The sequence below is a fragment of the Hipposideros armiger genome, unplaced genomic scaffold, assembly GCF_001890085.2.
Source record: "Hipposideros armiger isolate ML-2016 unplaced genomic scaffold, ASM189008v1 scaffold_99, whole genome shotgun sequence".
Taxonomy (NCBI): domain Eukaryota; kingdom Metazoa; phylum Chordata; class Mammalia; order Chiroptera; family Hipposideridae; genus Hipposideros; species Hipposideros armiger.
The window spans coordinates 3,685,673-3,703,057 of NW_017731449.1; positions in this window are offsets into that span (position 1 = coordinate 3,685,673).

The window sequence follows — 17,385 nt, forward strand, 5'->3', positions numbered from 1 at the left end:
GCATCTCTTCTTAGGGCTAGAATCCCTGGATTATAGGAAAGGGTGCTAGAAACCATTCTTCAGCACAAGTTACATATGGTTCTGTGACTGGCTGTAGAAATTCCTCTCCACAGGGATTTTCTTACCTAATAAAAAAAATATTTTCCCCCCCAACCCCCAACTTTGAATTCGCCCGTCATTTCAGAGAATCCGGGAGTAGATGTTGCCCTTCCATCCCAGACCAGTAGATGGCAGCAAACGTCCACCCTAGACCTCCGGAATTTTGCCTCTGAGCTCCTGTGTGGTGTGAAGCTGGAGACAGCTTTAAAAAAAAAAAAAATAAAATATATATATATATATATATATATATATATATATATATAAATAATCATCCACGCTCCTTACCTGACACGTTGGAGGGGATGATTTTCCAGATCACACATGTCTCATTACTTTAGAAAATAATCATGTGGAAAGGCTTTTCATTGTATTTGCTACTACATTTCTGCACAGCGGTGACTGTCAAGCCAAAATCGAATTAAGAGCAGGGGGAAGAACAGACGAGGACAACCCAAAAGAAGTGCAAATAATGTCCGTTAGGAAGATTTCTCATGGGTTTTCAAAGGCGGTTTCATCACCTAATCTGATCAGTGAAGCAGTCTTGTTCATAAATTATTTATCAGTTTCTTTCTCTCATCTTTTACAACATCGAAATAAGCAAAATGCAATTGTTGGTGAATTCTCTTTTAAGAAAATCTAGAAAGAAACATTTCGTACCATTCTACACTGTTGGAAATAAAGCACAACCATTATGTAAACAATATACAACAAGAGGATTTCTTTTTTAATTAGAATTTTTTTCCCCAAAGGATATTATTCTTGGCATTTAGCAGTTTGTCTTAGACTTAATTTAATTTTCAGCCTGTTGTAGGTTCCTTATTCCTCGTGCTATGGATTTTATGGACGGTGGACTGTGATTGGTCTGGGTTTGAAACAAATTGGTTTCCTGACCTTAGAGAGAAGGGCTTTCAGTATCAACGTTGCTACTGCTTAGCTATTTGACAAGCAAATAGCATCTCCAAGTTTTGTTTCATATTCCCTAAAATGGAGATCTTACAGGATTGTTGTAAGGATTATAGGAAACTAAATGAGTCAATGTAATGAAACCCCTAGCTTAGTATACACATTAAAAATTCACTGTTAGCTGAGTGTGGATTGAGAGGGTGAAGCTGGTGGATACTAAGATTTCTTCCAGTTTTAAGTGTCCGTGACTCTGATTAGTTTCTTTCCATTCAGCCTCAGAGGTACAGGTGTCCATCCTAAGAAGGGAAGAGCCACTTGAAAGATGCTGAGGTGAAAATGTTCTAGGGAATGAGAGGCTGATTTACTGTGGAGAAGGGTGCTCTTATTTTTACTTAGTACTAAGAGGTGGCTATAGTTCATCACTGACAAAAGTTTATCATTCAACAACGAGAATGAATAGGAAAAAGAAAGAAAATGATTCCATGAGGAAGAGGGGAAAATAAAAAAAACAAAGTCTCTGAGGACTAGAAAGGGTACCATCATCATTACCCTTGGTCACCATGGAGAATATTTTCCATTATCTGGAAACAAAGGAAATGACGTTTTAAGAGCACTTTCAGACCAGATCAATTACAAGTATAACATAGAGGCTCTCATCCAAGAATCTCTTATTTTAATTTTGCCATTTATCTTGGAATTAAATCCTGCATCGGGGAGATAACATCATCCCTCTCCAGTGTCCATTTGCCACCCCTAACAGGTTTGGTATTATCCCTGGAATTCTGGGACAGTCTGTCCTTTCTATTGTCACAAATATTACCACACTACATCTTTGTAACACTCAGGTGAGCAGGTGTTTAAGTCCTATTTTGCTGACGAGCAAACAGAGATTCAGCGAATTTGGTTTATCAAAGACTAACTCTAGAGTTAAGATTGGATATCAGAGATCTGTGAGTTTATCTTATTACCACTGCTGACATGGCTACTAATCCAACTAAGAAATAGTGCTCAAGCCTAAAAGGTCTCTCTTTTTTAAAATTGATTTTTCAACTGTAGTTGACATACAATATTGCATTAGTTTCAGATGTCCAAAATAGTGCTTCCACATTTACATGCCTTACAGAGTGAGCTCCCTGATAAGTCTAAACCCAGCTGGCACTGTCCATAGTTATTACAGTATTATTGTCTGTATTTCCTAAGCCTGTGGTCTTTGAATGCAGAGTGACTGCTCGGGCTCCAATCTCCGTTGCTATTTTCAGGCACTGTGGTTGTAGCCATGTTACTTGTCATAGTCACCATGGACAAGGATGGTCATGATTCTACTGCTTAGGGATGGTAATTATTCATCCAACAATATGTGTGGAAAAAAAAAGAATAAATGTCACCTTGAAGAAGGAAGAAATGGAACGTTTTTAATAAAAAAAATGGAAGGAAACAGGAAGGCCACCATCGTCATTTTCTGCACTTGGAAAATACAGGATAATTGCCCAGAATCTGAACAATAAGGAAATTAAGACCATCTCTGAGTCGATTCCTGGTTGAAATCTTGGTTTCTGATCAGCTGTGTAAGTTCTCGACCTCTCTAGCTTCCTCATCTTAAAATGGAAATGATAACAGGGCATCTTTCCTAGATTTAAGGATATTGTAAGGATAAAATGAATTTATTCATAGTGAAATACTTACCATAGTGCTGTCGCATAGAAGGCGCTTGATAATACATGTTAGCTATTACTGTGGGTCCTACATTCTACTTCGCACCATTACCACTGTTGTAACTGTATCCGTGAGAACGTGCAGCTCTTGCCAAGGGCTGAAGACTAGTTTGGCCTTGAATGTTCAGCTTGTTCATACTTAGTATAATCAATAGTAAATCTTCCAAAATTTCATCAAAGTGCTTGTGATTGCATCAAAATCCTTCTACAGCAAGTACAGCGTTATAGCTTCATCTTGGCCTTAAACTAGAAACACACTCATGGGATATGTATGCCATAATTGCATCTCTTTGCCAGTTATTGGTTATGAATTGGATTTCCTGCCCCTAGAAATGATCCTGATGGTGCAAATAAAACAATTACAATATAGGACTCTGACCTATTTTTTTTTTTAATGAATACTGTGTTTAAACCTGATTAATATAATTAATGCTTTTAATGGTGGATGTGATTTGTTTTTTGATGAACCACTGAAACTTTTGACTCAGCATTTTCTTATCTGAAAACCGTGAGGGCTGGACTGGCTCCAGCTCTCTTATTTTGAACATGTGTCTTGTGCCAGGTCATGGGGTAAGCGTATTACATACCCATCTCCATTAACCTGCCAGAAACCATGTGAAGTACATGTTATTCCTGTTCCATAAAGGAGGAAACAGAGCTTCAACATCTCAGGAAGAGTTCAAGGTCCTGTGGCCAGCGCACAGCACCACCATGATTCGCACCCAGGTCTGTCTGACGCTGAAGCTAGTGTTTATAACAACTACACAAATCTAACATTGCTAAGAGATCTCTTCCATCTCTAACATCCTGAGATTGCACTTAAAGTACTCTTTCCTGTAGTAGGTAAGAGTGTTTTGACATATTGCCTTCAGCTGGAGGGGGAACAAGATAATTTAACAAAAATAAACATGGTGGATCAGATATAAATTTACACATTACCACTCGGGGGCACAGAACTATAACTTTTTCGTTTTCTATAACTCAACTCCATTTCATTCTTAAGTTCCCTCAAGCTGCTGAGAGCAGGCAGCTTATTTTATGGCATTCTGGTATATTCTGTCCAATCTAGCTGAATTTGCAGTCAAATTTAAGCATTATTATTTCAGCCACTGCCCAGGTTGAAGCTTCCTCACCCTGGAGGGGAAACTCTGTATTTCAGGCTTCTACTTCCTCACCTTTATCCTTCTCTTTTCTTTCTCTGCGTGCCATTGGGTGCTGGGGAAAGCAATAGCCCATCGACCCAGAGGGAAGAGGCATCTCTCGTTATGGCAGTAGCTTCTAGATCCTTGCTGGCGACTGCAGGACTTGAAACTGCTGCTGTTGGTCTGTGACGTGTTCTGATAGCTGCTACAAGTGACTGAAGTTCATGAAGTCTGCATCTTCCTTGTTCTGATATCCAGTAGTTTTTGGTCCTTATTTCTCCCTCCCTGGGGTATGTGGGAACTATTGAATCTGCTGCAAGCCACAAACAGTTGGGCAATGGAGAAACAGGAGAACCTCCTCAGCCCCTCTTTCTGTCTTGTCATTCCATCCCTTTGTTTCAGCTCCACCCTGACTGCCTCGGGCTGGCATGCCTCCCTGCTCTGGGCCAAAAGCCAGGGGGTTTCGGAGCCCCTGAATACAGAAGCAGCACTTAACACCTGTCTTGTTCCTCCTTGACCTCTCTCTTTTCCTCCAGCCTTCAGCCTTCCCCATCTCTCAGGCTGGGAAGGGCTTTTGCTGTAGTTATAGAGAGAAACTTTCTTTATATCATATTCTATCTCCTTCCTTCTCTGTATTTATTTGACAGCTACATTTTGATGATTTGCTTTGTATCATGTAAAAATCTAGCTTTGTGAGTTTTCCAGAAACCCTTTTAATTAAAGCCTTGCTTTCATAAATACTGCTTAATTATAAATTTATGAAAGTTGACTTTGATCAAACAAAAATTAAGCAATGGCTTCCTTATTCTTGGCCTGTCTGCTTATCCTTAGAAGAAATTGCAAATACTTTGGCTATAATTTGTTGAAGGGCAGAGATCCTTGGGGCAATTCGAGACAATTAGGACTCCCTGGTAGGGCAGTGAACTCTGGGTCCACCAAGATTTGTGCTCAGTTTCTATTGTGCAGTTTTCACTGGAAAGAGTATGCCTGACCTGCATCCATATTTCTCACTTATGCTTCCATCTAAGTGTGGCCATGTGACTGGTTTTAACCAATTAGATGTGAAAGGCGTTTTGTATGCTAATTCTAGATTGACATTGTCTTATACACAGGTGTATTTTATGTTCTCTCTTGATGCCCACTAGCTGAACGTCAACATCAATGGTGACCTTGAGAGCCCTGTGTTAATACTGGTCGAACGTCTGCCAGCTTGAGTTCCTACAAGATTGTATGGAGCAGACAATTCATGCCCATCCCCTTCTTGTGCAAAAAACAAACTTGCTTGAGATTTTTGAGTTTATTTCTTATATCAATGAGTGCTACTTCAATTAATAAAGCAGGAATAAAAAGACATTGGTGTAATCTGTTTTTAAAATTATCTCTGCTACAGCACCCAACTAAAATTTCCTTAAAGGGAGCAAGGGGACTTAAAAAAAAAGAAAGTCATTTTGTTCACTTTTTATTTGGCCTATGCATACCTAATATAGTTTGATGGGTGTAAGTCAGGGATTCGCAAATTCTGGCCTATGGCCTGTGGCCTGTTTTTGTCTGGCTTGTGGGCTAAGCATAGTTTTTCTTTTGCATTTTTAAATAGTTGTAAAAACCAAAAAAAACCCCCAAAAAACAAAGAAGAATATGTGACAGATGTCATATATGGCCCTCAAAGCCTAGAATAGTTACTCTCTAGTCCTTTACAGAAAATGTGCCATCCCCTGGAATAAATGGTGGGAGACCAATGAGTTTAAACTACATTTTATAGAGGAGACTTCTCTGAGCATAAAGAATTGACTACTCCTGGGTTGATCTGTGCTGTTATGATTTAGGCCTTTGAAATTGACAGGAGCTCTATGGAAAATGTACACTTGACCTAACATGAGTGGAAAAAACAGGAAGATTTGCTCCATCTTCATTTCCTATGTCTAAAGGACTAAAAGCAGCTTGACTTGTTCATATAATTGACGGATTATTTTTGAAGCTGATAGTCAATTTGGTATTATGCAGACACAACCAGAAAGGAGAAACTGTTCTTTTCTGTTTATTTTGGATTGGTGGCTCCCCAAACCAAGGCCAATGACTCTTAGATTTATAGGGTGGATGAAACATTTTCAACACTTCAATAAGGAAAAGAAATTCTCTTGCGACTCGAGTCTCAAAAGAAGCATAATAATGTTCTTTTCTTTCTCCATTTATAGCCTCAGAAAAGTCAAGCACAGTTGTACAGAATAATCTAGATTAACCATCAGGCTCAAAATTTATTATAAATATACAATTTTCAGTAGGTTTGCAGCCAAACCTACCCATTTATCCCCTGGGTCATTGATAATAATTAAGAGGCTCTGCTTGTGGTTTCCAAGAGAGACCAACATCAAGACTGTATGATGATTAAGCCTCTGCTTATGATATGTGCCAATGAGCAAGATTTGTTTAAGTTGGCAAATTTTAATGCTTGTGTGAAATATTTTTTATTTTCCTGCCACTAATTATGTTATGATTAAGTTACACTCACTGGAGTGTAATTATCTATTGCAGAAAACTTTTTATTTGTGGGTCCCTAGAAATTTGCCACTTCAATAGTGCTGACGGAGGGTTTGCTGCACTTCCTTAATGCTAAAACTTTCCTTCACACAGCTTGCTTTATCTTCATTTCCCTAGGCGCTCCTTAATAATCATTTTCAGGCGAATAAAATCCTGGTCTCCGTTGTTTATCTTGCCGATAGGTTCTTTTTGTCTAGCCCTTGTGAATTCTGGGGCCATCATGATTAGAGGGAGTCCCCTGGTGGGAATGAGCCTACTCGACTGTGGCAGTGGCGAGCTTCTCCAAGAGGTGGCACTGAGAGCTCATTTTTGTTTTCGTTTCCATTTTGATAGCTTTGAGTTTTTCTAAGAAACTTTGGTAGCTGTTTCATAATTGACACCACCTATTTTTTTCATATTTGTATTTTATATTCTTCTATGGTGTACATAGCTATATAATTTTCTTTTCTTCTGAGACTCTGGAGCTTTATATTAGTTCCCTGGGTGGAGAGAACAATGTCACCTCCAAGTCACCCCTATCTGGGATCCTCCTCTCCCTTTTCCTGACATTTTAGTCTAAGTGACATGATGACAAAAGCCATGTCTGTCTTTCCCACCATTTGATTCCTGAGACTCTAGCATAGTGCCTGGCCCCTCACGCCTATTTGCTGAAAGAATAAATAAACGACATCTCTTCCCTGTGGTGGTTTCTGAGCGCCTTCTGAAAAGTGGTACTGTAGCTTCCTGGAACTCATTTTTATATACCTGGAAATTAAGTGGTAGATGAGATCAACTTTTAGTTCTTTTGCTGCTTTAAGAGTCTGTGATTTTAAATGTGTACCTTATCATTGATTCATTTTACTCATTCATTTAATCATTCAGCAAATATTGATTCTGCACCCACTGTGTGCCAGGTCATGTTCAAAGCGTGGTGATATTCACAGTTGAAAACGTCCCTGATCGCATGGAGCTTATATTTCTACTGTGACAGAAAGGAAGTTAAACACATCCCAGAAGGATTAGATAGAGATGAATGCTGTGAAAAGCGTGAAAGCAGAGCATGGTGAATGAGTACTGCTGGAGGTGACTTTAGATGGCGGAGGCCTTTGGAGAAGGCCTTTCTCCAGAACTAGGGTAGGCCAGTTATGCAGGGATGAACTGGGAGAGCATCCTAGGCAGCAGGAAGAGCAAAGGCGCATGCCTCCTGTCAAGAACAAGACTAACACATACAAAGAAGGCCAAAGGGCCTGGAGCATATGGAACCAAAGAAAAGTTGAAGTTTTGAGCAGGCTTTGGAGGTGGGTGGCGGGGTGCCAAAATGGAGTGGAGATAGTCTAATGATACTATTAATGATTCAATATCAAAACATTATCAAGAATGGTATTGGACAAGCATTCTTGGGACAAAGGACAAAAGCCTGAAATTAATCTTTGATCTTAGCCCATTTTCTGCATTAACACTCCTAAAAGCTGGACACACCTTGTGCCAAGTCTAGGACATTGCACAAAATACTCTTAAAGAGAGCCAGGAAAAATAAAAATATAAAAATAAAAAGGATGCTACGACGTTTAATTCCAAATGGATTCACAGGGGAAGGTCTTTCTTCTTGAAAGCAATTATACTTTACAACGTGTTTTTTTCCCTGGTGTTTCAGCTTCCCATGATGCCTGACTTCATTAAAGCAGGCAGGAAACAGGATTTTCTATGATGTGCTGGTAGAATTATATCTTCTGAGCTGCAGCTAATTGTTTTGATGAAAACAAAAAAACAATATAACACTATATGAGAAGTAGATCAATGCTTGCACACTGGGCAAACTCGAATAGAAAGAGAACAGAGAATAATAACAAAAACACAACACTTTGCTTTTTCTGTCACATTTTGTTTATATAAAACATAAAACCAGGAGAAAACTTGGCTTAATGACAGATCAGAGTGCCTATGAGAAAAATCTCATTGTTGCTCTGCCCATGCATTTCTCTGTGTGTGTGTGTGTGTGTGTGTGTGTGTGTGTGTGTGTGTATATACACACATGGGTATACACAATTTTTTCCTTATTTTGTTACTGTCTTTAATTCTTCAGTTTTGAAAATGGGGATAGGTATATTTATTGCAACCATAGCTCCAAAAATGTTGACAAAATGGAGTTCTAGTGAAAAGATGTGGAATAACAGAAATAACTGAATTGTTATTGTGCCCTGTCTCCATAGCAAGCCAAGCACTTCTTTGTAGGTGTGAGGAGAACTGGGCTTCAGTTTTAGCTCCGCCTCCAACACAAGTGAGGTCTTGTTCCCTTGCCTCTCCTCTTGGAATCCACCTGGGATACTTGGGAATTGATCAAATCAACACTGAAGGCCGTCCCTGCTCTGAGATCTGTGATTCTAAGTACTTGTCTGTTTCAACCCTTAATATTTCTCCAGGTACTTGAACTGTATAACCACAGGGGTCCATAATTTATCTCCCACTAAACTCTGATCATTGTAATTAAATGGGAATAGGAAATTATTATAGAAGAGAAAATGTATTTGAAGTCTATTTCCAGAGAACAAGAAGCCTTTGTATGTACCCAATCCTCCCTACTTCTTGTCACTATCAAAAGGAAAAAAAATCATCATTGGAATTAGTTGGGACAGTCTGTCTGTTTGAGATCTTAACTTCTCAAGCATGGTTTGAGGAACAGCAGCACTTCACTTGGGATCTTGTTATAATTACGGAATCTCAGGCCTTGTCCCAGACCTGCAAACCCAGAATCTTCATGGTAACCAGAGTCCTGGACGAATCATTTGCAGATTGAAATATAAGAAGCTCTATTTTAGGGCCGGCCGAGTGGCACATTGGTTAAGAGCTGGCTTGAGACGCCGGAGGGCCCCAGTTCGGATCCCACATATGAGGACCAGTGACACTGCCCTCTACAGCTAAGATGCTGAACAACAGCTCAACCTGGAGCTGGGCTGCCGTGAGTCTCAGGTGACGGCATAGGCTGCAGCCCCTGCTGCAGTGGGTTGCCATGGGCTACTGTGTGTAGCCAGCAGCCAGCGTGAGTGGCCAGCAGCCGCAGTGAGCGGCCGTCCAGAAGCCGGCGACTGATCTGCCTCGCCCGGGAAGAGCGCAATGATGGTGCCAACTTGGGCCAGTGAAGCAACGTCCCCCACAACTAGATTGAAGAACAAAAAACAACAGCATCTTATCTGTTCCCCTTCCCCCGATTCCCAAATAAAATCTTAAAGAAAAAAAAAAAGAAAAAGCTCTATTTTAGATGAGTGGTCAACAAGAGGGACTATTCAGCCAATTATCCATTCTTACCTCAAGCAGAACAAATGTGCTGTTCTTGCAGGAGGACCCAACTGCAACACACGGGTTGTTCCTCGCTCACACCTTGAAGTTTGTCTTTGGAATTACTTATAAATTATTGTACTATCTAAGAAGTGGTCTGCTTCCTTCAACTTCAGAGCTGAACCAGTGACCTGTTTTGCTGTTCGTTGTTACCCTTTAATCTTTCAAAGTGCAGTGCACATTTCTGCGTGCTGAGATGAGCATAGTTTGAAGAAATGCCCATGCTGGAAAAAAAAACATCTACCTTATTTCCTCATCTAAAGGCTATAAAATCGATAAGTGACCTCTCTACCCACTCCCGCTCATGTTTAAAGTAATATTCAAAATCATTTTCTTTCTCTTGCACACACATTGAATAGAAAGTGTGTGTGTGTGTGTGTGTGTGTGTGTGTGTGTGTGTGTGTTCATGTGCGTATATGCAAGAAAGGAGGCAGATGGATATGGGCTTCTGTTTACTGAAAGTATACTTATTTTGGTCTATGCTTAGGGTCACAGTGCAGTGGGCTCAAAAGTGATTGTCTTGGATGAATATCTCTTTTCCAGTTATTAGGGCCTAAAATTGAATAGGTGATTTTTGTGTCGCAGGGGCGGTGACTTCACCATAGTAGGTAAACATGAGGCACCTGGAATACTGTTCTGTTGTTCATTTCAGCTAAGATCGGCTAAGTGGCCTGGGAGATCAGTTGTATTTTCAATATATCACTTGGATGCTTTTCTTAGAGAAAAATGACTGAGTCTCCAAAGAAGACTCGCAAGCTGCCCCCTTGACTTAAATAGGAGCAGACCAGAGACCCCGCAGTGCAGAAGAGAATCATAGTTGCAAGAAGTGGGAAATCTTCTGAAGTCATCAGGGCGATATTTTAATTGGACCACAGGAGACGAAGGTGATAGACCTCAGGTTTCAGCTTTAAGAGCTGAGTATGCCTTAACTGTATACTGTACACACTGAGTCTGGAGACCTCATTTACAATACCACAAGCTGTTCTGGTCAATCTATACAGGAAGGGGGCTCTTCAAGAAATAAGAAAACACATCGATGAGTATGCGTATTTTGAATTCAAGGCTCCAGTAGCAACTCTCAAAATACAGTTCTTTGCTTCTGAATACTTGACTCTGTGGAGAAGAAGGAATGAGTGACCCAAACAGTATTTAGTTATTATATTCATATTCATATGGTCATGGACCTATACTAGAGCTTCGTAACATGTTAGGTTTCCTGGGGGGAGCCTTAGAGAGATGCTAGTTAATCTCTTTATTTTATAGATTGGTGAACTAGGTTCCAATGAGATGCGGTGACATGCCAAGTTCACGGAGTTTGGTAGCAGAATTGGGACGAGAGCTCAGGATTCTTGAATTACTGGGCATTGAACTTCCTGCTACATGTTAAGATATAGAGAATGTTATAGGAGGATACAGGATGTAGGAGAAAGTTAACTCATACAAGTTTAAAGCAGACTCTAAATTGCTAGAAGTTGGGTCCAATTGTCTCAGACTTCAAATGCCCATTTGCCTAGCAATCAACGCCATAACATGCAGCTTCTGAGCCTTTCCAGCCTAGTATAAGTGTATGTAAAATGTTACTAAATAGAGGAACATCAATGGAAATCTTCATGATGAACTGTTGCTAGGGAAATCTGCTTAACCAGAAAATGGGAGATATAGTTTGGACAGGGTGCTTCCATCCCTTTACTGTATATTTATTTGTTCGACAAGTCTATCTTGACTTGATCCAGCGTCTAAATTAAGTAGCAGCAATACATGAACAAGACACATGCTTTGTCTTCTGAAAGCCTATAACCCAGTGGAGTAGACGGATAGGTAAATACGCAATTGATATATTTAATGATAAAGGATTACATCTGGATTCTGGAAGCACAGAGTAAGGGCATGTGGTTCAAATGAGGCCGCGGGTCAAAGGAATGTTTTACTTAAGTGCAGTCATGGAGAGCAGTGATGAATTAGGCAAGAGATACCTCGTAGGGCTAATGGCGTGCCTAGATTTTTCTGGGCCTTTTTCATAAGCCATGGAATGTCCATGAGAACATGCATAGATAAAGGTAGACTTATTTCCCTAGCTTGAAACAATTCCTTCTCACTAGGGCCCTGGGAGTTGAATGAGGCAATCACTTCTTTTGATTTCTTTGGCTAGGAAAAGAGAATTTTTGGCCCTTTCCCTAGAAGGCTGTTTTCCGCATGTATCAGTTTGTGTGACAGCTTAGACATATGATTAGCAGGCACCAACTTAAGCAGGAAACATCCTGTTGGATGTAACTGGACTACAGGCTTATTATTTTGGGCGATTTCCATTGGGATAATAGAGACCTCAGATGGTTTGTTTTTGTTCACTTTCCCCAAATGCTCCTGTTTGAGGCTTTGAGAATCTGAGGAGGCTCTCAAGGAGTGTTAAACTTTTTGGAGAGTCTATTTATGCCAAATAGAGAAATTGAACTCAGAAGATTGTTTATACATTAGGGAACGGAAGTGCAGAGAGTTGAGGAGAAGCTATGCAAGGCGAGATGACCAGATAGTAATGGAGCTGCCTGGAAGCATGATTCCTGTTTCTTGCACCCAGCTTAGACTCTTTGCTTTGCAGAGATTGTATGCAAGTTCACATTCATTTCCCAAACAATCCACCTGCCAGCTTAGCTCCTGAAGGTTTAGATGAAATGCATTCTGGGTGGGGTTTTTTTGTTTTTGTTTTTTTTTTGCTTTCTAAGGATTTTTTTTGTTTGTTTTTTTTTAAAGATTTTTATTGGGGAATTGGGGGGATGGGAACAGTGCTGGGGAATTGGGGGAAGGGGAACAGACAAGTTGCTATCCTTTTGTTCTTCAGTCTAGTTGTGGAGGACGTTGCTTCACTGGCCCAAGTTGGCACCATCATTGCGCTCTTCCCTGGCGAGGCAGATCAGTTGCCAGCTTCTGGATGGCCGCTCACTGCGGCTGCTGGCCGCTCACACTGGCTGCTGGCTACATACAGTAGCCCATGGCAACCCACTGCCACAGAGGCTGCAGCTTATGCCGTGGCCGGCTACTCACGGAAGCCCAGCTCCAGGTTGAGCTGTTGTTCAGCATCTTAGCTGTGGAGGGCAGTGTCACTGGCCCTCATATGTGGATCTGAACCAGGGCCCTCTGGCGTCCCAAACCAGTTCTTAACCATCGAGCCACTCGGCCAGCCCTCATTGATCTTTTATATTGTTTTTTGGGCCTCTTTCATTTATTTCTGCTCTGGTCTGTATTATTTCCTTCCTTGTATTCCCTTTGGGCTTGTTTTGCTGTTGTTTCTCCAGTTCCCTTAGGTGTAAAGATAGTCTGTTGATATGATATTGGTCTTGTTTCTTTAGATAGGCCTGCATTGCTATCAATTTCCCTCTTAGGACTGCTTTTGCTGCATCCCATAGATTTTGGGTTGTGTTTTCATTTTCATTTGTCTTAAGATAGCTTTTGATTTCTTCTTTGATCTCATTTTTGACCCACTCGCTATTTAGTAGCATGTTATTCAGCCTTCATGTATTTGTATGCTTTCCGAGTTTCTTCTTATAATTGATTTCTAGTTTCTTAGTCTTGTGGTCAGAGAAGATGCTTGATATGATTTCAATCTTCTTAAATTTATGGAGACTTGTTTTGTGGCCTAACATGTAGTCTATCTTGGAAAATGTTCCATGTGGTCTTGAGAAGAATGTACATTCTGTTGCTTTAGGGTGAAATGCTCTAAAAATATCAATTAAATCCAGCTGTTCTAAAGTGTCATTTAAGGCCATTGTTTCCATGTTGATTTTCTGTCTGGAGGATCTGTCCATTGGTGACAATGGAGTGTTGAAGTCCCCTACTATGCTGGTGTTACCGTTGATCTCTGTCTTTATGTCTGTCAAAATCTGTTTTATATATTTAGGAGCTCCTATCTTGGGTGAATAGATATTTACTAGGGTTATGTCCTCTTGTTGAATCGATCTTTTTATTATTATGCCGTGCCCTTCTTTGTCTTTTATGGTAGTCTTCATTTTAAAGTTTATTTTGTCTGAAATAAATATTGCTACTCCAGCTTTGTTTCTCATTTCCAGTTGCGTGAAATATCTTATTCCATCCCTTTACTTTCAGTCTGTATGTCTTTTGATCTGAGATGAGTCTCTTGTAAACAGCATATGCATGGGTCTTGTTTTCTTATCCACTCAGCCACTCTATGTCTTTTGATTGGAGCATTTAATCCATTCACATTTAAAGTGATTATAGATAGGTGCATATTTATTGCCATTTTGTTATTTGTATTTCTGGTCTTCCTGGGTTAGTTTGTTTTCCCCTTTTTTCCATTTAAAAAAGCCCTTTTAACATTCCTGCAATGCTGGCTTAGTGGTAATGAATTTCTTAAGCTTATTCTTTTCTAAGAAGCTCTTTATCTCTCCTTCAATTTTAAGTGCTGGGAAGAGCAATCTTGGTTGTAGGCCTGTATTTTGCATCACTTTGAATATTTTCTGCCACTCCCTTCTGGCCTGCAGATGGGTATGGGTTTTTAATGCCATTGTCTTAAAGCACAAAACTACATCAGTGGTAGGAAGTAGGTATTTTTCATCTTTTTATCTTCAACTCCCAACAGTCTTGACGTGTAATAGGATTTTAATATATATTTTTTGAATAAAAAAAACTGATATAATTTTGATCAATAGAGTTTGAAATCTTGTCCCATCAATGCCACTATCTAGCTATGTGATATTAGCTTTTCTAAACGTGCTTCCTTTGCAGTAAAATGACAGCATCCATCTATTTATTTATTCAACAAATGTTTATTGATCACTTACTGTATTCTAGGAAATGTAATCTGTTCTGGAGAGTCTGTGGAAGGTGATGGAAGAAATAGTCCTTACCCATTGTGGTTGCCTGTCTACTGGAGATAAAAGACAATTAAAAAGCCAATGTAATAGATGCCTATTCATCTATTGTGATAGGGACCAATAGTTACTTGATTAATTTTTTAAAAGTCAGTTAAAGTGAGCAGTTATAAGATGTGTCTGCATGTCTTAAACATTATTATTTTGAAAATCGTTGTAATATATATATATATATATATATATATATCACATGAAATTGATTCTTTAAACCATATTAAACTACACAGTTCAGTGGCATTAAGTATATTCACATTGTTGTTTATTACTACCATCCATCTCCAAAATCTTTTCACTTTCTCAAGCTGAAACTCTATACCTACTAAAGAATAACTCCCCACTCCACTCTCCCCTTAGTCCTTGCAATCAACATTCTATTTTCTATCTCTATGTGTTTGATTACTCTAGGTGCCTCATATAAGTGGAATCATATAGTATTTGTTCTATTTTGACTGGCTTATTTCACTTAGCAGTTATCTTCAAGGTTCATCTATCTTGTAGCCTGTGCCATAATTCCCCTCTCTTCTAAGGTTGAATAAATAGTCCACTATATGTACGTACCACCATTTTTTTCTTCATCCATCCATTGATGGAACACTTGGATTGCTTTGAAAATATCATTTTAATTTAGACATTTTTATGAGAGCTGCTGATTCGAGTTTTCTATGATTGTACTTTCATAAACCACACTTATAATATGTCATCTAACATTTCCACTTTTGGTTTCTTTGATGTGGAGAGATATCCTAGACATTTGAGTACAGAATTCTAGATTTTTATGATTTTTCCCCAATCTTTTAAATTAGCGTTGGCCATGCTGAATTTGATTGACTTCTTTTTAGTCTTCTTTTATATATTTTTAAAAGGTATTTGACTTATAGAAACAATTCTCTGGTATATTCATGTTTCATCAGTTCCATGCAATTTAATTAAATGATACAATTAGAATGATAAGTGCACCTGACATAAAAAAGGTGTGTGAACACACACAATTGGATCTTGGTGAACATAAAACTCAGATGATCAGAGCTAAGGGTTGCAGGACTGTTGGAAAGAAGCCAACTAGTCAAGAGTGTGTTTTCAGAAGAGTTGAAAGGGTTAATTAATCCAACCACTTTAGTGGATGCTGTTTTAAAGAACTTCTAACATTAAGAAATAAAGTATCAGTGCTATTATACAGTTATACACAGAAGTATTTGGGAACACAGGACTTCTAGTAACTAATGCCTATCAGTTTAGGGATGAGGACATACTTCCAAAGAAGGTATTATAATTCATCTTCAGGCAGGGGGAGAAATTAGCTAGAGAAAACTAGGGAAGGTATTTTAAGTAGAAGGAATAGCATGTACAGTGGTCTAACTCAGCAAAAGCATCTGGGGCACTTCAATATGTTGTCATGATGTGCGTAAAAGTTGTGTCCATTGACTTAAACAAAGGCTTGTTGCGAATAAGGCACTAGGAGATACGAGGTAAACAAATAGACATGGCTGCTACTCACACAAAGCTTGCCATCTAGAGGGGGAGACAGACACTTTTCAAATACACAGATAAATATGACAGTATGGCATGTGCTAGAAAAGAGAAATGGAAGGTACAAATGACAGCCTATAAATACAGCAGCCAATGTGACATGGATTTGGGGGTAGGGTTCAGAGAAGGGCCTTGGCAACAAATTGAAAAGTTGGAGGTGAATATTAGAAGAAGAAGCATACCAGAAAGAAGAAACACATATGCAAAGGCCATAGAGGCAGGAGGCATCAGGACAAATAAGAATGCTAAGGCTGGGGAGTTGGACAAGGACAAACGAGATTCTGATGTCATATTGAAAGATAGTAAGATTTGGGCTAGATGATTTCTAAGCCCTTTCTCCATCTCTACACTCCATGTTATTTTCTAAATGTCATCTATGTCAATTAAACCAGCATGTTTCTTGCTGCCTTCCTTCATCCTGCAATTAAATTTATTTCAAGCTTTTGGGAAGACAATGAAGGTACCTTGATTGTATGGTACCTTATGTTCTGTGAGATTCTCATAGTTTGTCAAAGAAAATGAATCTCTGGTGAGTGAAATGAGAAATGAGCTATTTTTATCATTGTTGTTATTAAGGCTTTCCTCTGTGGCTTCACCTTGCTTAGCATCAAGTATAAGAAGATATTCAATACAGTTTCCTGAGTCCAGATTAGATTATTTCTACTGTCTGATGAACACTGCTTAATCTTAATTGGTTGAGTTCCTTCAAATGCAGGACACTCATTACCCAAAGCAAACGAAGTCAATTTCCCCCTTATCCCTTGTGCATAGCTTGTATATCACACTAGATTAAGTGATGGCAGCTAAGATGGTGGTCTACCTTCAGTCTATTGGTTTCGTTTCTCTGGTAGAGTAGTTATGCTTCACTTACAAAAATTCTTTCACTTCATGTGTTCTTTGTGTCCAAAAATTTTCCCCTTGTTATAAAAACAAAGAGCTAATAGAAACATTCCAGTGCCCACCCAAGATAGTCAAACCTTATGTTGGGTTTCATTTCTTCTTAAAGGCAAAGTATATATTAACTCTGAACATTTTCATGTTTACTTCGCGTATTCTTCCAGGGGCCAAAAAGGTGGGCATGAGTGGTTTCATAAATCATCAATATTAATATTGTTTGACAGTGTAATTTTAAAAATACTACAGAGTGATAATGAAAGGAAGAGAAAATAACATTTGGTCTGATCCCAAGATCAAATTATTTTCCTTAATTTTATATGTGAAATGTATTTTAAAGCCTCTGTGCCTTCCGGAGATCTTGCCACTTAATTTATGGAT